Source organism: Amblyraja radiata, chromosome 2, assembly GCF_010909765.2.
Source record: "Amblyraja radiata isolate CabotCenter1 chromosome 2, sAmbRad1.1.pri, whole genome shotgun sequence".
In the NCBI taxonomy this organism is placed as follows: Eukaryota; Metazoa; Chordata; class Chondrichthyes; order Rajiformes; family Rajidae; genus Amblyraja; species Amblyraja radiata.
In genome coordinates, this window is record NC_045957.1 from 140,442,242 (window position 1) to 140,465,305 (window position 23,064).

The 23,064-nt window shown below is 44.4% G+C and overlaps 1 long non-coding RNA gene across 1 annotated transcript; it reads left to right on the plus strand.

Moving 5' to 3' along the window:
• The first annotated feature begins 1,251 nt into the window (after positions 1–1,251).
• On the plus strand, positions 1,252–22,393 carry LOC116969697. Its single transcript, XR_004410903.1, has 4 exons — positions 1,252–1,305; positions 2,766–2,770; positions 5,329–5,331; positions 22,383–22,393. It is a non-coding gene; the product is annotated as an uncharacterized LOC116969697 (long non-coding RNA).
• Positions 22,394–23,064: the final 671 nt, after the last annotated feature.

Here is a 23,064-nt window from a genome sequence, read left to right on the forward strand (position 1 = left end):
GGTTATCCACTTTGGTGGCAAGAACAGCAAGGCCAATTATTATCTGAATGATGCCAGGTTAGGAAAATTGGAAGTATAACGAGCCCTGGATGTTCTTGTACATCAGTCACTGAAAGTAAGCATGCAGGCACAGCAGGCAAAGAAGAAAGCTAATGGCATGTTGGCCTTCATAACAAGAGGAGTTGGCCTTCATAACAAGAGGAGCAAAGAGGTCCTTCTGCAGTTGTACAGGCCCCTGGTGAGACCACACCTGGAAAATTGTGTGCAATTTTGGTCTCCTAATTTGAGGAAGGACATTCTTGCTATTGAGGATGTGTAGCATAGATTCACAAGGTTAATTCCCGGGATGGCGGGACTGTCATATGAGGAAATAATGGAGAGACTGGGCTTGTATTCATTGGAATCTATAAGGCCGAGATGGGATCTTATAAAAACATATAAAATTATTAAGGGTTTGGACATGCTAGATGCAGGAAATGTTCCCGATGTTGGGGGAGTCCAGAACCAGGGGCAACAGTTTAAGAATAAGGGGTAGGCCATTTAGAAATGAGATGAGGAAAAACTTTTTATTCAGATAGTTGTGAATTTGTGAAATTCTTTGCCTCAGAAGTGGAGGCCGATTCACTTGATGCATTCAAAAGAGTGTTAGATAGAGCCCTGAAGGGCCTGTCACATTTTGACGATTTTTCAGCGGACTGCTGGCGACTGGCATTTTCGCGGCACTCACCTGAAAAACCGGGACTGGAACGGCGACTGTCGGAGTGTAACACACTCACACACACACACAAACACATCGCAAAGGCGGGGGGCCAGGGAAAGCAGGGGAGCGCTGTCTGAAATTCACAAGGTGCAAAGACAAGGTGATACAGACACACACCACGATGAACAGGAAGGTTAAGACGGCTAGCACAGTGTACGGTAGGTCTGCTAAAAGAGGGGGGGGAAGGCGATGAAGAGAGAAGGAGGAAAGGGGGGGAGAAGGGGGAGGGGAGAATGGGTGCAGAAAAGGGTGGGAGAAGGAGTGGAGACACGTTTAAGAAGCCAGACAACTTTTAATAAGCCAAAGATACACAACTGTGAAGTTTGGCGGACATTTAACATTACCGGTTGGTTATCCTTGGTTCTGAAAACTCGTGCTTACCTTTTTTTTTCCCTCAATGAGCCAATGAAAATGCCCGGTCAGCAAAGGCGATTAACTTAAACTATCTACGACTACCTCACCAACCCATAACTACATGGCGACCACACTACAACTGCACCTACGACTACAGGATTATCGATTTTCTCTATGGCGACAAATTTTTGGTCACAGAATAATTTTCAACATGTTGAAAAATTTGCGCCGACCATACTGAAGCCGCGACTAGTTCCCAGAATTCTGGAACTCCTCGCGACCATGAAGGAGACCCACCAGAGACCACCAGCGATCATGTGGCGACCATGTGGCGATCATGAGGCGAGCACAGAGTCTCCTGCACTCGCCTAAAAAGTTGTCCAAGTGGGACAGGCCCTTGAGGGCTAATGGAATGAAGGGATATGGGGAAAAGGCAGGATTGGGGTACTGATTGTGGATGATCAGCTATGATCATATTGAATGGCGATGCTGGCTCGAAGGGCCGTATGGCCTACATCTGCACCTATTGTCTATGTATCTATGTAACTACTCTATCCAAGCATTTCACTATTCGGTAAGTTTCAATGAGGTCAACCCTCTTCCTTCTAAACTCCAATATAGGCCCAGTGCCGTCAAACGCTCATCATATGTTAACCCACTCATTCCTGGGATCATTTTTTGTAAACCAACTCTAGATCCTCTTCAGAGCCAGCACATCCTTCCTGAGATATGGGGCCCAAAATTGCTCACAATATGCGGCCTGACCAGTGCCTTATAGAGCCTCAACATTACATCCCCCTATTTGTATACATGCCTCTCAATGTAAATGCTAGCATTGCGTTTGCTTCCCTTACGAACGATTCAACTTGCATATTAACTCTTTGGGATTCCTACATCAGCACTCCCAAGTCCCTTTGCACCGCCAATTTCTGGATTCTCTCCCCATTTAGAACATAGTCTACTCCTTTGTTCCTACTACCAAAATGCATAACTCCACACTTTACTATATGGTATTCCATTTGCCACTTCTCCGCCCTCTCTCCCTACCTGTCCTTCTGCAGAGTCCCTGCTTTTTCTACACTAACCCCCTCCACCCTCCACCTATTTTCGTATCATCTGCAAACTTGGTCACAAACCCTTTGATCCCCTTGTCCAAATCATTGGTATACAACGTGAAATTAGCAGCCCCAGTCCTGATACCCTGTGGAACTCCGCTGGTCACTGGCAGTCAACCAGAAAAAGCTTCCTTTACTGCCACTGCTTTCCATGCTAGTATCTGCCCTTTGATACCATGGGCTCTCATCTTCCTTAGCAGCCTCATGTTTGGCACCTTATCAAAGGCTTTGTGAAGATCTAGGTAAACACCATCCACTGAATTTCCTTTGTCTGTCCTGCTCTTTACTCCTTCAAAGAATTCCAGCAGATTCGTCAGGCAAGATCTTCCCTTCACAAAACCATGCTGACTTTGTCCTATTTTATCATGAACTTCTAAGTACTCCATAACCTCATCCTTTATATGAGACATCAAACCTAGCTGATGTTCGTTCTTTCAGTTGATCGGGATATTAAAGAACCCATGGATCCATCGAAAGTTGAAAAGCAACAAATGGTCTATATTCCTGTGTAATATTCACATCTCAAATAACAACAGTAGAAGTATATCATTGCAATGTTATTTGGAGATCAATGCTGTGCAAAAAGTGGCTGCCATTTTCCTAGGTTACACTACACTTCAACAGATACTTAATTGTCCATAAAACAATTTGTGGCAATCTGAGGTTAGAAAACGATTCTATAAATCTTCTTTTATATTCAAAATTATATGATTTATTTCTGCAAGCATGAAGACGGGTATTCTTAAACATTATCTTGCAGGTCACAACACCGTGTTGTAACACAGTCCGTGCTGCATCAAAGTGTTCATTTCATCAAGAAAAAAGTAAGAATCATTATATATGCCAATCTTTGTAACTCGGGGGTGGAGGGAAGTGGAGAGGGAGGATGGGGAGGAGGCTTACCCGTCTCATCAATAGGAGCCTAATCACACTGTCAAATGGACTGTCTCTCATCTCCCACACAGCAATCTTTTGATGCAAACAAATGCACCAGTGCAGAGGCTGAGAGATCCTATCATCCTCTTAGACCTCCCAGCGAACTGTTGTGACAGTCAGTCAAACTTTAGCAGTATCATGGAAGCATGTTTCCAGATGAATAAATATAGCTGGGGGAAAAAAACACCTCTTCTGGCATGATTTGGACAGAATGTCACAAAATTTTAATAATGGCCCTTTCAAATAATCTTTGGCCTGAATCTTCCAAATTGACAGCAACAGCAGCGCTGGGACTTAGCTCCTCCACCTCGTCATTTTGTTGCCCCGATTCGGTACAGATGACAATAAAACACTCTTGACTCTTGACTCTCTCTTGAAGTCCCTGTTCCCAGCTCTGGTGTGGTCTTACCTGACAGCAGCATTTTCCATCTTCCCTCTTGGGGTGACGGAATTGCCCTGCTTGGCGTTGCCCTGGAAGACTTCTTGTAAACCTCTGTAGGCGTTTATTTTATTTTAAATGACTTTATTCATAAATAATAGATACAAGAAGCACAAAAGCATGCATGGCTCCCTTTGCATTTGAAGTCTCATCCAGTCTATATATATTCACGGTGTTGTCAAGTCTTTACATGCGTAATGTCATCAAGTTAATACATCCCATGTACAAAGCACTAATGCTGGAGGGCCTTGAGAGCTAGGAAGTCTGCCCAGTGAAGCTGTGCAAGGATAAGCCCAGCATAAGCCCAGCATAAGCCCAGCAGTCCCTTCTAACATTAATAGATTTAGGTTGCTGGGAGAAAATTAAGTAGTGTCAAGTTTTATAATTTAATTAAATAGGCTGCAATGGTTGCACCTGCTATTCAATGCGTTTCCATTGTGAAATGTAAAAATCAAGTATTTTAGCTTTTAAAACAACATTATTTGTTTAACTGCTCGGAGTGGTGGTGGTGGTGGTGGTGGAGGTAGATACAATAGTGTTTTTTAAAAGGGTTTTAGATCTGCACTTGGAAATATGGAAAAGGGAGGGTTAATGATCATTGCAGGTTGAGGAGATTAGGTTAACCTGGCACTATGGTTTAACACAGATATCGTCGGCTAAAGGCCTGTTTCTGTGCTGTACTGTTCTATGTTCTAATCCCGTGGGGCTTTTCCCCCCTTAGACTAGGAACTTTTAAGAGTAGATTTAACAAAAAAGATTCAGAATCAGGAGAATAGATGGTAAACAAAGGAGTTGAGGAGAGAGACGTATCTGCAGACAGCGGACAGTGGTGGGGAGGGGAAGGGGGGGGGGGGGGGGGGGGATAAGATGTGACAGGTGGTAGGAGGTGTCGGAAATGGTGGAGAATGATGTGTTGGTTGGAGTCTGGTGGGTGAAAGGTGAGGACCAAGGGAGCTCGATGCCGTTCCTGTCTGGAAGAAGTAGTGAGAGCTGAAATGCTTGAGATGGAGGAGGCATGGGTGGTTACTGCATCCACAAGTGTAGAGTTACTTACTGAAGAAGTAGGAAATTACTTCTTCTTCTTACGTTTGCCGTGCACAGCCTAAAGTTGTAGGTCAACTTGTTCTATTTGACATTGTTTGTGCACGTCGTGTTGATTGCGTTAGTCGAAATAGGGTGGACCACATGAAGGTTGCAATCTCGCATCCCAGGAAATTACTGAAGATGACAAATCAGATACCCAAGTGGAAATCCTCATTTGAGAGCAGTTAGAAACATAGAAACATAGAAAATAGATTGGCATATAAAATGATTCTTACTTTTTCTTGATGAAATGAACACTTTGATGCAGCACGGACTGTGTTACAACACGGTGTTGTGACCTGCAAGATAATAGAAACATAGAAACATAGAAAATAGGTGCAGGAGTAGGCCATTTGGCCCTTCGAGCCTGCACCGCCATTCAATATGATCATGGCTGATCATCCAACTCAGTATCCTGTACCTGCCTTCTCTCCATACCCCCTGATCCCTTTAGCCACAAGGGCCACATCTAACTCCCTCTTAAATATAGCCAATGAACTGGCCTCAACTACCTTCTGTGGCAGAGAGTTCCAGAGATTCACCACTCTCTGTTGCGGTGGAGACGGAGAAACTGAGAGTAGCTATTTGCAACATTGCCAGATTCAGGGTGGGAGTAGATGAGGTCAAGGTATTTGTGGGAGAAAGTGGGTCAACAGATAGCCTTTCCCCTCAGGTTTAGGTTCAAGTTTATTATTGTCACATGTAACCAGGTACAGTGAAACAGCTTGTTTTGCATGCTATACAACAGATCAGATATGTCTTACATAAATACAACGTCAAGCTCGTATAATAGACAGAGCAAAGGGGAAGATACAGATGCAGAATATAGTTCTCAGCATTGTAGCACATCAGTTCCATAGACAAAGTCCAATGTCCACAATGGGGTTGCGGTGAATTGAACAGCACACTAGCTTTTCAACAGACTGTTCAGAAGCCTGACAACAGAAGGGAAGAATTGTGTTTGAGCTTGTTGGTGTAAGCTTTCAAGTTATTGTACTTTCTGCCTGAGGGGACCAGGGAACTGAAGGAATGCCTTGGGTGCGATGGGTTTAATTATGTTGACTGCTTTTCTAAGGCAGTATGAAGTGTAGAGAGTGATAGAGGCATACAGCATGGAAACAGGTCATTCACCCCAACATGCCCATACCAACCAAAATAGCCCATCGATGCCAGTTCCACCTGGTCATGTTTGGCCCATGTCCCTCTAAATCTTTTTTGTCCCTGTGCATGTCCAAATGACTTTTAAATGTTGTTATAGTCCTTGCCTCAACCATCTCCTCTGGCAGTTCATTCCGTACACCCACCCTATGAAAAAGTTGTTTGTCAGGTTCTCAAATCTTAACATAAACCCATGTCCTCTAGTTCTTGATTTCCCTACTCAGCCTACCTATTCCCCTCATGATCTTATAGACCTCTATAAAATCACCCCTCAGCCTCCTGTGCTCCAAAGTATGAAGTCCCAGACTGCCCAACCTCTCCCTATATCTCAGGCCCTGAACATTCTTATACATCTTCTCTGAACCCTTTCCAGAGAGCATCAGCTTCCTTCCAAGAGCAGGGTGACCAAACCTGAACACAATATTCCAAATGCGGCCTCAACAATGTCTTGTGCAACTTTAATAAAACATCTCAATCTTTATACTCAACACCAAAATCAATGAAGGCCATAGTATCAAAAGCCTTCTGGACCAGCCTATTGACCAGTGACTCCACTTTCAGGGAGCTATGTACTTGCACAGCTCGACCCCCTCTGCTCTACAACACTCTCTGGGGAGCTGCCATTCATTTTGAAGTCCCTAACCTGGTTTGACTTCTCAAAATGCAACACCACAAACTTACCTCCATGTTGATGGTGGGAAACCTGGTCTGTGTGATGGACTGTGTACAACTATAACCATATAACCATATAACCATATAACAATTACAGCATGGAAACAGGCCATCTCGACCCTTCTAGTCCATGCCGAACACGTATTCTCCCCTAGTCCCATATACCTGCACTCAGACCATAACCCTCCATTCCTTTCCCGTCCATATAACTATCCAATTTATTTTTAAATGATAAAAACTAACCTGCCTCCACCACCTTCACTGGAAGCTCATTCCACACAGCCACCACTCTCTGAGTAAAGAAGTTCCCCCTCATGTTACCCCTAAACTTCTGTCCCTTAATTCTCAAGTCATGTCCCCTTGTTTGAATCTTCCCTACTCTCAGTGGGAAAAGCTTATCCACGTCAACTCTGTCTATCCCTCTCATCATTTTAAAGACCTCTATCAAGTCCCCCCTTAACCTTCTGCGCTCCAAAGAATAAAGCCCTAACTTGTTCAACCTTTCTCTGTAACTTAGTTGCTGAAACCCAGGCAACATTCTAGTAAATTTCCTCTGTACTCTCTCTATTTTGTTGACACCCTTCCTATAATTAGGCGACCAAAATTGTACAACAGACTGCAGAATTGGCCTCACCAATGCCTTGTACAATTATAACATTACATCCCAACTTCTATACTCAATGCTCTGATTTATAAAGGCTAGCACACCAAAAGCTTTCTTTACCACCCTATCTACATGAGATTCCACTTTCAGGGAACTGTGCACAGTTATTCCCAGATCCCTCTGTTCACCTGCATTCTTCAATTCCCTACCATTTACCATGTACGTCCTATTTTGATTTGTCCTGCCAAGATGTAGCACCTCACACTTATCAGCATTAAACTCCATCTGCCATCTTTCAGCCCACTCTTCCAACTGGCATAAATCTCTCTGTAGACTTTGAAAATCTACTTCATTATCCACAACCCCACCTATCTTAGTATCATCTGCATACTTACTAATCCAATTTACCAAACCATCATCCAGATCATTGATGTACATGACAAACAACAGTGGACCCAACACAGATCCCTGTGGCACCCTACTAGTCACTGGCCTCCAACCTGACAGACAGCCATCCACCATTACTCTCTGGCATCTCCCATTCAGCCACTGTTGAATCCATCTTGCTACTCCACCATTAATACCCAACCATTGAACCTTCTTAACCAACCTTCCATGAGGAACCTTGTCAAAGGCCTTACTGAAGTCCATATATACAACACCCACTGATTTACCCTCATCAATTTCCCGAGTAACCTCTTCAAAAAATTCAAGAAGATTAGTCAAACATGACCTTCCAGGCACAAATCCATGTTGACTGTTCCTAATCAGACCCTGTTTATCCAGATGCTTATTTATATTATCTCTAAGTATATATAACATTCTGTAATTTCCTGTATATATGTATATATAACAAGTCTATAACATTCTGTAATTTCCTACAGTCTTGAGCAGAGGTTCCCAAAGCAAGCTCCGATGCAACCTGATGGTAGGCTTTGTGCGGTGTATCTGAAGATATTTATAAGAGTCACTGCAGACATGCCACTGTAATAGAGACAGGAAGATCAAGAGTGGGGAGAGAGAGGTGTCAGAGACAGTCCAAGTGAATTCTATGGCAGAGTAAAAGTTGGGAGTGAAGTTGAAGAAATCAAAGGCCTTTGCACATTTATAGAAGACAGCCCCAATGCAGTGGAATTTATATTAAGTGAAAATGAAAGGTATTGGAACAAAACACTAAATTCAAAGACCAAGCACAGGCAAATAGCTGGGCAGCCTCTTACACTGTTGGACCATTTTAGTTTTCTATATCTTTCTTCAATGAATTGAGTTCAATTTTCCTGGCTGCATGCTACAATGGATTTAGGAAAATTCCCTTGCATCTTCTAATTTATAATTCATTTGGTCGAACATTTCCCTTTTAAATTTTTAATTAAAATAAACCTGATGCATCAGACAGTGCAGATTTATTTCCGGGCATGGTTCAGAGCACAACATACAAACCACTTCAGAAAAGGTGTCTCGACCAGAAACGTCACCCTTTTCTTCTCTCCGGAGATGCTGCCTGTCCCGCTGAGTTACCCCAGCTTTTTGTGCCTATCTTTGGTTTAAACCAGCATCTGCAGTTCCTTCTTATGCAGACAAACCACTTCATTGTTCATAAATTAATTGGATTAATCAGCTCAGCTCGTAGCTTTCCTTTCATCACCATCCCTATCAGCATTGAATCAGCACTGAACAAAAATATCAACTGGAAGAACAATATTTCTCTGCTTTCTGTTGACACGGGTCATTATCTGTACTACGTGTTGTGCATATTTGCTCGTGTTTGTAAAGGAACAAGAATGAATACTTCCCAGCTACAGATGAAACACTGCATATAACTGAATAAAAGATCATGGATGTTCAATCTGGATGAAATTTAATCTGTTATTAACTGAAAGAGGTGAAAGAAGTCAACGGAAAAAGCAATCAATATACAGGAATAAAATCACTGGTCAAAAACACTTAATCACTCTCTCCCTCTTTCTCACCCTCTCTCCCTCACTCCCCCCCCCTCCCCCCCCCCTCTCTCTCTCTCTCTACCTCACACTCTCTTGATTATATCTCTCTACCTCTCTGTCATTCTTTCTCACTTTCTCTCTCTTACACACAGACCATATACACAGACAGAGGACTGGGAGAAATTCAGAGTCCAGCAGAGGAGGACAAAGGGCTTAATTAGGGAAGGGAAAATAGATTATGAAAGAAAACTGGCAGGGAACATACAAACTGACTGCAAACGTTTTTATAGATATGTGAAGAGAAAGAGATTAGTTAAAACAAATGTAGGTCCCTTGCAGTCAGAAACAGGTGAATTGATCATGGGGAACAAGGACATGGCAGACCAATTGAATAACTACTTTGGTTCCGTCTTCACTATGGAAGACATAAACAATCTGCCGGAAATAGCAGGGGACCGCAGGTCAAATGAGATGGAGGAACTGAGTGAAATCCAGGTTAGCCGGGTAGTGGTGTTAGGTAAATTGAATGGATTAAAGGCCGATAAATCCCCAGGGCCAGATAGGTTGCAACCCAGAGTACTTAAGGAAGTAGCCCCAGAAATAGTGGATGCATTAGTGATAATTTTTCAAAACTCTTTAGATTCTGGAGTAGTTCCTGAGGATTGGAGGGTAGTTAACGTAACCCCACTTTTTAAAAAGGGAGGGAGAGAGAAAACGGGGAATTACAGACCAGTTAGTCTAACATCGGTAGTGCGGAAACTGCTAGAGTCAGTTAGTAAAGATGGGATAGCAGCACATTTGGAAAGTGGTGAAATCATTGGACAAAGTCAGCATGGATTTACAAAAGGTAAATCATGTCTGACGAATCTTATAGAATTATTCGAGGATGTAACTAGTAGAGTGGATAAGGGGGAACCTGTGGATGTGTTATATCTGGACTTTCAGAAGGCTTTCGACAAGGTCCCACATAAGAGATTAGTATACAAACATAAAGCACAGGGTATTGGGGGTTCAGTATTGATGTGGATAGAAAATTGGCTGGCAGACAGGAAGCAAAGAGTAGGAGTAAACGGGTCCTTTACAGAATGGCAGGCAGTGACTAGTGGGGTACCACAAGGCTTGGTGCTGGGACCCCAGGTATTTACAATATATATTAATGATTTGGACGAGGGAATTGAATGCAACATCTCCAAGTTTGCGGATGACATGAAGCTGCGGGGCAGTGTGAGCTGTGAGGAGGATGCTAGGAGGCTGCAAGATGACTTGGATAGGCTGGTTTAGTTGGCAGATGCATGGCAGATGCAGTATAATGTAGATAAATGTGAGGTTATCCACTTTGGTGGCAAAAAGAGGAAAGTAGACTATTATCTAAATGGTGGCCAATTAGGAAAAGGGGAGTTGCAACGAGACCTGGGTGTCATGGTACACCAGTCATTGAAAGTAGGCATGCAGGTGCAGCAGGCAGTGAAGAAATCAAATGGTATGTTAGCATTCATAGCAAAAGGATTTGAGTATAGGAGCAGGGAGGTTATACTGCAGTTGTACAGGCTATTGGTGAGACCACACCTGGAGTATTGTGTACAGTTTTGGTCTCCAAATCTGAGGAAAGACATTCTTGCCATGGAGCGAGAACAGAGAAGGTTCACCAGACTGATTCCTGGGATGTCAGGACTTTCATATGAAGAAAGACTGGATAGACTCGGCTTGTACTCGCTAGAATTTAGAAGATTGTGTGGGGATCTTATAGAAACTTACAACATTCTTAAGGGGTTGGACAGGCTAGGTGCAGGAAGATTGTTCCCGATGTTGGGGAAGTCCAGGACAAGGGGTCACAGTTTAAGGATAAAGGTGAAATCCTTTAGGACCGAGATGAGAAAAACATTTTCACACAGAGAGTGGTGAATCTCTGGAACTCTCTGCCACAGAAGGCAGTTGAGTCCAGTTCATTGGCTATATTTAAGAGGGAGTTAGATGTAGGCCTTGTGGCTAAAGGGATCAGGTGGTATGGAGAGAAGGCAGGTACAGGACACTGAGTTGAATGATCAGCCATGATCATATTGAATGGCGGTGCAGGCTCGAAGGGCTGAATGGCCTACTCCTGCAAATATTTTCTATGTTTCTATGTTTTTATCCCTCCTGAAAATTGAATATCCCTGTTCAGCTCCCAGCCTTGGTCACCCTGTCTCCGTGATCCCAACTATATCATATTCATTAATAACTATCTGCACATTCAACTCATCCACCTTATTACGAATGCTCCTTGCATTGAGACATGAAGCCTTCAGGCTTGTTTTTACAACACTCTTACCCCTTATACAATTATGTCAAAAAGTGGCCCTTTTTGATTTTTGCCCTGGATTTGTCCGCCTGCCACTTTTACTTTTCACCTTGCTATCTATTGCTTCTACCCTCATTTTACACCCCTCTGTCTCTCTGCTCACTCATTTAAGAACCCCACCACCTCTTATTCTCTGTTTATTATAATTTTCTTCTCTCTCCCCTATATATTGGGTCTGAGTGCTTCCCTTCTCTGCCTCCTGCCTCACACACTGTCTAATAGCTTTCTCTATTTGAGTCCCTCCCCCCAACCGTTCTAGTTTAAAGTCATCCCAGTAGCCTTTGCAAATATCCCCGCCAGGATATTGGTCCCCCTCAGGTTCAAGTACAATCTGCCCTTTTTGTACAGGTCGCACCTTCCCCAAAAGAGGTCCCAATGATCCAGAAACTTGAATCCCTGCCCTCTGCACCAGTCCTTCAGCCACGCATTTATCCTCCACATCGCTCCATTCCTACTCTCACTGTCGCCTGGCAGAGGCAGTAATCCTGAGATTGTTACATTTGCAGTTCTTCTCCTTAACTCTCCTCCTAACTCCCTAAATTCTCCTTTCAGGACCTCTTCTCTTTTTCTACCTATGTCATTGGTACCTATATGTACCACGACCTCGGGCTCCTCTCCCTCCCAATTCAGGATATCTTGGACATGTTCAGACACATCCCAGAACCTGGCACCAGTGAGGCAAACTACCATCCGGGTCTCCCGACTGCATCCACAGAATCGCCTGTCTGACTCCCTAACTATAGAGTCCCCTATTACTAATGCCCTCCTCTTCTTTTCCCTACCCTTCTGAGCAACAGGACCGGTCTCTGTGCCGGAGGCCCTGCTGCTGTTGCTACCCCCAGGTAGGTTGTCCCCCCCAACAGTACTCAAACAGGAGTACTTATTGTCAAGGTGTACAGCCACTGGGGTACTCTCTAATCCCTGCCTCTGCCCCTTGCCCCTCCTAACTGTGACCCACTTGTCTGCCTCCCGTGGTCTTGGAGTGACCACATCTCTGTAACTCCTCTCAATGACTTCCTCGCTCTCCCTGACTTGACAGAGGTCATCGGGCTACTGCTCCAGGTTCCTAATACAGTCCCTAATGGCCAGTTCTCACAGTGCGACCTGAAGCAAGATGTCACCCGAGTGAAGTGGGCGTGGTCCAGCACGAGTTCCGCTCGATATAACGGGGGTAGATAAAGAGTTCCCACAGTACTCGGCATTTCTGTTATTTGTGCGAGTGACTTGTCCGTCTCCCGATCTTTCCCGTTAATCTTGAATGAACATCGTGGACTGTAGTGTTGTTAATCACGTGGTACAAATGATGTTACTTTTTTTCACACACTATATTGGTTTTTTTCACCCGAGCTCTTTAATGAGCTGAAGAATAATCTGTTTTTTTTAGACAAATGTTGTTTGGTGTGATGCACCTTCTCTCAATATGTGCAAGAAGTCGTCTTTTTATTTTGTCAAATAGGAATAAAGACTGTGTCTCACATTGACCGTGATGATTGTCTTATTTTATTATCTACTGAGAGGTGAAACTTTCAGTCTGAAGAAGGCTCTCGACCCGAAACGCCACCCGTTCCTTCTCTCCAGAGATGCTGCCTGTCCCGCTGAGTTGCTCCAAGCAACTGGTGTATATCATCAAAGGACTGACCACCGGGCTGGATGTCGGGGCTGGCGTGTTGCGTTTCACAGACCGAACTGTCCAATTAATAGTAACAGATGGGCACTCCCTCTCAACCACATTCTCTTGCCTTCTCCCCATAACCTCCTGACAGCCGCACTAATCAGGAATGTATCTATCTCTGCCCCTATTCTTCACCCTTTTGACAGTAGTTTTGTTTTATTGGAGGCGCGAGAGACAGCGGATGCTGGAATACTGAGCAAAACACGAAGTGCTGGAGGAACTCGGTGCATTTGTTTAAGAAGGAACTGCAGATGCTGGAAAATCGAAGGTACACAATGATGCTGGAGAAACTCAGCGGGTGCAGCAGCATCTATGGAACGAAGGAAATAGGCAACGTTTCGGGCCGAAACGTTGCCTATTTCCTTCGTTCCATAGATGCTGCTGCACCCACTGAGTTTCTCCAGCATTCGTGTGTGTGGGTGGGAGTTGGGGGGAGGGGGGGGGGGGGAGAGAGATAAGGCAGCCTAAAGAAAGGGTCGCCTGTCCATTTCCCTCCGTAGATGCTGCCTGGCCCGCGGAGTTCCTCCAGTCATGCCTGTGTGAGAGGGAGGGATGGAGAGAGAGAGAGAGAGAGAGAGAGAGAGAGAGAGAGAGAGGCACACACAAGGTGGATGTGAAATCTCACCTGCCTGTTTCAGTGACAGACACCCACCGCCAGTAAATGAAGACACCCCCATCTGTCTCCCCCTCCTCTCCCTCGACTCCCCCACCTTTCCCTCCCAACTCCAGTCCCGTCCCGACCCCCTGGGAAACTGAAGGGAGTTGCCTGCCCGCTGTAATTAAAGAGTTCCCACGGTAGACTGTAAAACTGGGACCCTGGTTCTGGACTCCCCCAACATCGGGAACATTCTTCCTGCATCTAGCCTGTCCAATCCTGTAGATACGGATTAGACCGGTATCTAGTTATTTACTTTATTAATGATTTCAATTAAATATTGGGAACATCAGGCCGCAAACGTTATTTCTTGAGTGTTAGTGCTGCACTTTGACTCGACCTTCCTAGTTAGCCGGCGCCTGAGACTGAGCCAAGCAATGTCCAGACCTGACTTCAACACAAAGTGATGGCCAAAGGGTCAGGCTCGTCCAACGCTCTGTGTTTTGCTCGTGATTCCTCCATCTGCAGTTCCTCGTGTCTACAGACCAGAGTTGCCACTTGACTCCGAGATGACCATCACAGAGCATACGGAAGATAGACACGAAATGCTGGAGTAACACAGCGGGACGGGCAGCATCTCTGGAGAGAAGGAATGTGTGACGTTTCGGTTAGAGACCCATCTTCAGAGTCTCATCCCGAAACGTCACCCATTCCTTTTATCCAGATGCTGCCCGTCCATGATGTTATGTCTGTCTCCAGTATTACTGTGTCTATCATCGGCGCAAACCAACATCTACAGTTCTTTCCGACACATTATGATTAGAGGATACCGTCTCGCCATCACTCGGATTACCCGCTTCATTTCCAAAACGTTGCCACCTCTCTTTACTTTGCTTACTGAAGCCTGATCCTTGTCAGACCCAGTGCTCTATCGCCCAGCCTCTCATCTTTCAATCGGGTTCGGCCAGGAAGGAACTGCAGATGCTGGATTAAAACGAAGATAGACACAACATGTAGCTCAGCGGGATAAGCAGCATATCAGAAGGGTCTCGACCCGAAATGTCACCCATTCCTTCTCCCCAGAGATGCTGCCTGCCGTCGATTTACTCCAGCATTCTCTTTAAACCGGCATCTGCTGTTCCTTCTGACACATGCACAAGAAATAGGCAACTTTTCGGGCCGAAACATTGCCTATTTCCTTCGTTCCATAGATGCTGCTGCACCCACTGAGTTTCTCCAGCATTTGTGTGTGGGGGTGGGAGTTGGGGGGAGGGGGGGGGGGGGGTGGGGAGAGAGATAAGGCAGCCTGAAGAAAGGGTCGCATGTCCATTTCCCTCCGTAGATGCTGCCTGGCCCGCGAAGTTCCTCCAGTCTTAGAAACTGCTTTAGACAAAAAGAGACACAAACTGCTGGAGTAAAATAGCTCAGCAAGTGAGGTACCTGAACACTCAAAAATGAAAAAGAATGAAAATGTGATTATTTCACCTCCCTTCAACTATTTTGTGTTTCAGCATGAGAGGAATTATAACATTAGAGACATTCATCTTGTAGTGATGTGTTAATGAAGAATTGCAGACATCAATCTGATAGTAAAAAATATATTTATTTAACAATGAGGTAAAACAAGCACTGACAATCAAACTGCTCAGTTACTCACCGTTCGCAGGAGTTCCCACGGTACCCGCAAGAGTTATTACGGATATCGCACTGGCCACTATGTTCATACAATGTTGCAATGCTGCTCAAGTCACTCTTGGAGAAATTCAAAATTTTTTGAATTTTCTCCCGACCTTACCAAGTCACACGACTACCTGCCGTTAGCGCCACGGAGGTCCTCGGTGGTCCACAAATGCCGTACTGCTATCGCAGAAGGTTCCCACTATGTTAAATCTTGTTAAGTCTTGCTTCAGGTCGCACAGTGAGAAAGCCCTTTTAGGAGCCCCATCTCGACACACCTGGCGCAGATGTGGACGTCTGAAGGGCTATCAGACTCCATGACCTCCCACATCTGACATTCAGAACAGTAAACTGCCCTGGGCCTCATACTCCCCTCTTACCCAGGATACAATGCAAACTGCTGGAAGAAATCAGCAGGGATCCGACTTCCAATCAGCTGCTTTCACTAGGCCGCTTCCACCAATCAGCGGCTTCCTCAAGCCCACTTGTTTTGAAATGCGAATGGAACATTACAGATTTTGGTTCCTCCCGCACCAATGGCTCCTGGGCCTCTATAGAAACAAAGCCCCGCGCTCGGGTTTTAAGCCCACCGCTCGGACGTTGCTCCTACCGCTGTAACCACTCCAACGGCTCCAGGGCCTCTCCGGATTCAGGATCAGTTCATGTGGATTGGAGGATAGATAATGTTATCCCAATTTTTAAAAAGGTGGGAGAGAGAAAGCAGGGAATTATAGACCATTTAGCTTGACACCGGCGGTGGTGAAGCTGCAGGAGACGATTATAAAAGATGAAATAGCAGCACGTTTGATAACAGTAACAAGATCCAAGTAACAAGTAAATCCAAGTCAGCATGGATTTACGAAGGGGAAGTCATGCTTGACTAAACTTCTGGAATTTTTTGAGGATGTAACTGGGAGAATGGACAAGGGAGAACCAGTGGATGTAGTGCAACTGGACTTTCGGAAAGTATTTGATAAGGTCCCACATAGGAGATTAATGGGCAAAATTAGGCCACATGGTATTGGGGGTAGAGTGCTGACATGGATAGAAAATTGGTTGGCAGACAGGAAACAAAGAGTAGGGATTAACGGGTCCCTTTCAGAATGGCAGGCAGGGACTAGTGGGGTACCGCAAGGCTCAGTGCTGAGACCGCAGCTATTTGCAATATACATCAATGATTTAGATGAAGGGATTCAAATTAACATTAGCAATTTTTCAGATGACACAAAGCTGGGTGGCAGTGTGAACTGTGAGGAGGATGCTAGGATAATACACGGTGACTTGGACAGGTTGGGTGAGTGGGCAGATGCATGGCAGATGCAGTTTAATGTGGATAAATGTGAGGTTACCCACTTTGGTGGCAGGAAGGCAGATCACTATCACAGGATCTGCAGCAAGGCAGATCACTATCTAAATGGTATTAATTTGGGAAAAGGTGATCTGGGAGTCCTTGTTCTTCAGTCAATGAAAGTAAGCATGTACGTATAGCTGGCAATGAAGAAAGTGAATGTCATGTTGGCATTCATGACACAGGATTTGAGTACAGGAGCAAAGAGTCCCTTCTGCTGTTGCATAGGGCCCTAGTGAGACCACACCTGGAGTATTATGTGCAGTTTTGTTTCCCTAATTTGAGGAAGGACATTCCTGCTATTGAGTGAGTGCAGCGTAGGTTTACAAGGTTGGTTCCCGGGATGGCGGGACTGAGAGATGTCATATGATGAGAGAATGGAGCGGCTGGGCTTGTTTAGAAACATAGAAACATAGAAAATAGGTGCAGGAGGAGGCTATTCGGCCCTTTGAGCCAGCACCGCCATTCATTGTGATCATGGCCCAATCAATAACCCATGCCTGCCTTCTCCCCATATCCCTTGATTCCACTAGCCCCTAGAGCTCTATCTAACTCTCTCTTAAATCCATCCAGTGATTTGGCCTCCATTGCCCTCTGTGGCAGGGAATTCCACAAACTCTGGAGTTTAGAAGAATGAGTGGGAACTTATTGAAACATATAAGATTATTAAGGGTTTGGTCACACTAGAGGCAGGAATCATGTTCCCGATGTTGGGGAGTCCAGAACCAGGGGCCACAGTTTAAGAATAAGGGGTAAGCCATTTAGAACGGAGACGAGGAAACACGTTTTCTCACAAAGTTGTGAGTCTGTGGAATTCTCTGCCTCAGAGAGCAGGGGAGGCCGGTTCTCTGGACATTTTCAAGTGAGAGCTAGATAGGGCTCTTAAAGATAGCGGAGTCAGGGGATATGGGGAGAAGGCAGGAACAGGGTACTGATTGAGGATTATCAGCCATGATCACATTGAATGGCGGTGCTGGCTCGAAGGGCTGAATGGCCTACTCGTGCACCTAATGTCTATTGTCTATTAAATGGTGTTAAGTTGGGAAAAGGGGAAGTATAACGGGATCTGGGGAGTCCTTGTTCATCAGTCACTGAAAGTAAGCATGCAGGTACAGCAGGCAGTGAAGAAAACGATTGGCATGTTGGCCTTCATAACACGAGGAGTTGAGTATAGGAGCAACAAAGTCCTCCTGCAGTTGTACAGAGCCCTAGTGAGACCACACCTGGAGTATTGTATGCAGTTTTAGTCTCCAAACTTGAGGAAGGACATTCTTGCTATTGTGGGAGTGCAGCGTAGGTTCACAAGGTTAATTCCCGGGATGGCGGAACTGTCGTATGTTGTTAGATTGGAGCGGCTGGGCTTGTACACTCTGGAAAGAAGGATGAGAGAGGATCTTATTGAAACATATAAGATTATTAAGGGTTTGGACATGCTAGAGGCAGGAAACTTTCCCAATATTTGGGGAGTCCAGAACAGGGGTCATAGTTTAAGAATAACTGGTAAGCCATTTAGAACGGAGATGAGGAGAAACTTTTTCACATAGAGGATTGTGAGTGTGTGGTATTTTCTGCCTCAGAGGGCGGTGGAGGCTGGTTCTCTGGATGCCTTCAAGAGAGAGTTAGATAGAGCTCTTAGGGATAGCAGAGTTAAGGGATATGGAGAGAAGGCAGGAACAGGGTACTGATTGTGGATGATCAGCTATGATCACATTGAATTGCGGTGCTGGCTCGAAGGGCTGAATTGCCTACTCCTGCACCTTTTGTCTATTGTCTAAAGCATCAATACCATAAGTTTCTAAATTGTTGCAGTGATATTTGTGTTGATTATTCTCTGTCAAATAATCAAAATAAAACTAATTCCATTTTGCAACCTACAATACATTATTAATACAATACAATATTATTAACAAATGGTCATTAGTGTCCTCTATGTGTAAATCAGAGGAAGACATTTATTTGAAAAAGTTACTTGAATTTTTGTATGCTTTGAAAGCTTTAAATTTAACATATTAATACTGGTATTGTAGAAATATATTGCATTCTACACATGACAATGTAGTGAACCTGGGATAGTTGAAGAAATGTCATTGGAGCAGATAAACAAAGACATTGTCCTGCAGAATGAGACAAGGGATAATTAAAATGTAAATGCATTTGCTACCAGTTGCATTAAGGCTGTCTATATGCAAATCTAGCATTCTATTATTTTTACTTTATTTTAAACATTCTACTTAAAACACACAATACTATAAAGCTACTTAGAATTAAATTGAATAATTCAGCAGCAGGAGACTTTTCAATACATCACATCTAGTAATATATAAGTGAGTATTAGGAGATTTAATGACATTGTCATGGTCAGGAAAGGATAAAAGGTGCACAATAGACTTGTCAACTAAATACTTTGGCTAAATAATTTCAGAAATACAGAAAGAAGGGTCTCCCCCTGAAATGTCACCTATTCCTTCTATCCAGAGACGCTACCTGTTCTGCTGAGTTACTGCAGTATTTTGTGGCTATCTAAACCAGCTTCTGCAGTTTCATCCGACACAATATAGGTGCCAATTTGCACACAGAGAGTTCATAAGATCATAAGACATAGGAACAGAATTTGGCCCATCGAGTCCGCTCCATCATTCAATCATGGCTGATCTATTTTTCTCCCTCAATCCCATTCTCCTTCCTTCTCCCTGCAACCTTTGGCACACTTTTTAATCAAGAACCTGTCAATCTCCACTTTAAAACTTGGCCTCCACTACTGTGAATTCACCGATTCACCACCCTCTGGCTAAAAAAATCCTCCTCATCTCCATTCTAAAGGTACGTCCATTTATTCTGAGGCTGTGCCCACAGGTCCTGGTCTCTCCCACTAATAGAAACATCCACTCTCCACATCCACTCTCTCCAGATCTTTCATTATTCAGTAAGTTTCAATGAAATCCCAAAAATCGCAAATTACATTGAACTATTTTAATATTGTTGATGTTACACACACACTGAACTTTTTTTTCTCTCATATATTATACTGTTTACAGTGCACTATATTTACATATTCTGTTGTGCTGCTGCAAGTAGGAATTTAATTGATCTATCTGGGACACATGACAATTAAACACTCTTGACTTGGATACACTGCTCTTTTGAAACTAGTGCCATGACAATATTACGTTCATCTGGAGAGAAGACAGGACCTTGGTTTTTGATCTAAATTTAAAAGCAACATTCTCTCAGCACTGCAGGAATCTGTCAGCTGGATTTCTGTTCTAGTTCCTGGAGCAGGACTTGTCCAAAAATCACTTGACTCTTTTAGTGATAGAGTTACTGTCTTAAAGCGCCAGTGACCTGGGTTCGATCCTGACGTTGGTTGCCATCTGTATGGAGTTTGTACGTTCTCCGTAAAACCATGTGTGTTTTTGCTGGGTGCTCCGGTTTCCTCCCACATCCCGACGACGTGCAGATTTGTAGGTTAATAGGCCTCTGTTAATTGTCCCTAGTATAGAGCTAGTGCATGGGGTGATCATTGGTCGGTGCGGACGTGATGCGTCGAATGGTTCAATAAAATGGCCTGTTTCCATGCTGTATCCCTAAACTAAACCAAAAAAACTGAACTAAGTATACACAGTTCAAAATATAAGTGCTGGAACCTATAGTGAAAGATATAATTATAGAACACTTTAACAGAAAAATAGGATTTAGCATATTCAGTCAATGAAAGTAAGCGTGCAGGTACAGCAGGCAGTGAAGAAAGCAAATGGCATGTTGGCCTTCATAACAAGAGGAGTTGAGTATAGTAGCAAAGAGGTCCTCCTGCAGTTGTACAGGACCCCAGTGAGACCACACCTGGAGTATTGTGTGCAGTTTTGGTCTCCAAATTTGAGGAAGGACATTCTTGCTATTGAGGGAGTGCAGCGTAGGTTCACAAGGTTAATTCCCGGGATGTCATGCTGAGAGAATGGAGCAGCTGGGCTTGTATACTCTGGATTTAGAAGGATTAGAGGGGATCTTATTGAAACATGTAAGTTTATTAAGGGTTTGGACTCGCTAAAGCAAGGGGTCTCCAAACTATGGCCCGCGGGCCACATCCGGCATGCCACGAGATTTTATCCGGGCCGCAACAAGCTCTTAACACGTTCCGTGCAGCGGACTATTTAGCGGGTTCTGTGCTAGCGAGATAAAACAGTGTCCCCACTTGCCCTGACCCACCCGTCTTTACTTGACTGGCGTCAAAACCTTTTTTCCCCCCTCATGGACCCGACAGCTCCACAAATAATTTTCCTTTTCTGCTACGCCACGGGAAGAGAGAGAGAGAGAGAGAGAGAGAGAGCGACAGACAGACAGAGATAGCGAGACAGAGAGAAGCCATAACCTGAGAGACGGTGAATGACCAACATGCACATATGTACGCACACACTGTTTTCAAAAGGGGACTGCAGATGCTGGAATATCGAAGGTACACAAAATTGCTGGAGGAACTCAGCGGGTGCAGCAGCATCTATGGAGCGAAGGAAATAGGCGACGTTTCGGGCCAAGGGTTTCGGCCCGAAACGTCGCCTATTTCCTTCGCTCCATAGATGCTGCTGCACCCGCTGAGTTCCTCCAGCAATTTTGTGTACCTACGCACACACTAATTGACATTAACTGACACTAAGAAATAGTAAGATTAAACGAGAACTTACCAGTTTGAAGTTTGATCTGTATTTTATGAGGAGTTACGATGAGGGATTACGTGAAGAAGCCCGCTTGGACGCATGCGTGTCATTCTTCAAAGCAGCGGTGTGAGATCACAGATAACTGTAATGACTAAACATAGTAAGATTAGAGAAGAGGTACCAGTTAAGTATATATGATCTGGGTGGGAGCGGAGGGCACGTAATCCCTCATTGTAACTCCTCATAAAATACAGATCAAACTTCAAACTGGTAAGTTCTCGTTTAATCTTACTATTTTACTTCGGAGTCACGTGAGTGACTACGTGAAGACTTCAAAGCTCTGTGATCTCATGCCGTAGAAACGTCCATGCACACGTCTGCCTTGACTGTGGGAGGAATAGTGTTAACATAATTGCACATGATTTGTTATTGAAATCATAAAATGTATTAACACAAATATAACCCTATTTATGGGTTTTGATTAATTTACAGAATTTAAAGTTCTTTCTGCAAATATTCCAGTCTCTCTCACTGGTTTGTTATAAAATAACTGGAAGTTCTTTCCCCTGACCATCCTGCTGCTTCGAGGACTTGGTCCATGGGCACATCCAGTCGTACTGCCGCTGATGTAGCTGCGGCCCTGGTGGAATGAGATTTGAACACATTAGTATCCACCCCAGCCCGCGTCAGTACCTTTTTCAGCCATCTCGAGGTCGTTTGGACCGTCACTTTTTTGTGAGGTTTCTTATGGCTGATCAGCAGTCCCTTCTCATGCCTCTCAGGTATTTAATTTTCACCATGTATAGTGATAGATGTTTAACTATACAGAGGCGGTCATCTGCAGGGTATGACCTACATTGAATATTGAGGCCTGCTGATCCCTGTCTGTTCTGTTTTACTAGTTGGTAAATGTGGAACGTAATATTGTCAGGTGAGGAGTTCATGTTGTCCAGTCTGTGCAGTGACTGAACCCTCTGTGCCGTGACCAGTGCCATTACCATGACTGTTTTTTAAAACGTTAGACTGTATGGGGACAGGGTAGATGCTGGTGACCAGTTCCTGAGTACTTTCAGGACAATGCTTACATCCCATACATGGGAGTACCTGTTTTTTTGGGGGTTTGTGTTAAATATTCCCCTCATGAGCTTGGTTACCAGAGGGTGAGTCCCTACCGTGTAACACTCTGTCCCTTGCCATAGGTATGTCGACAGGGCACTTCTGGCGCTGTTGATGGCACTGTAGCTGAGCCCCTCATCATAGTGGAGGCCTGCCAGATATTCCAGAACAGATGGGATGTTGATATTTCTGTTTGTGGTTTTATTCTTATGGTAGTACGTTTCCCACTTTCTGATGTAGACCAGATATTGCTTCTTGGTTGACTCTCTTTGGGCCGCCGAGATGATGTTTGCTGTTCGGTCCGTGAGTCCCAGTTGTAGAAGCGGTGTTTTTAACTCTACAAATTAGCAGGTTCCAGCTTTATGGCTTGGATGGCTATCCCGTCACGGGATGTAGTAGTAGATCTGGTCTGTGTGGGATTGTAATACATGGTTTGGGTGCCATGTTTTGCACCAGTGGGAACCATGGTTGAGTAGGCCAATCGGGTACTCCCAAATACCAGACGCAGAGTCTTGTTGTATTTTCCTTCATACCCGACTGATGAGGCAGGAGGGAGGGAATGCGTAAATAAACCATTTCCCCCAATGCAACGAAAATGCATCTGTTGC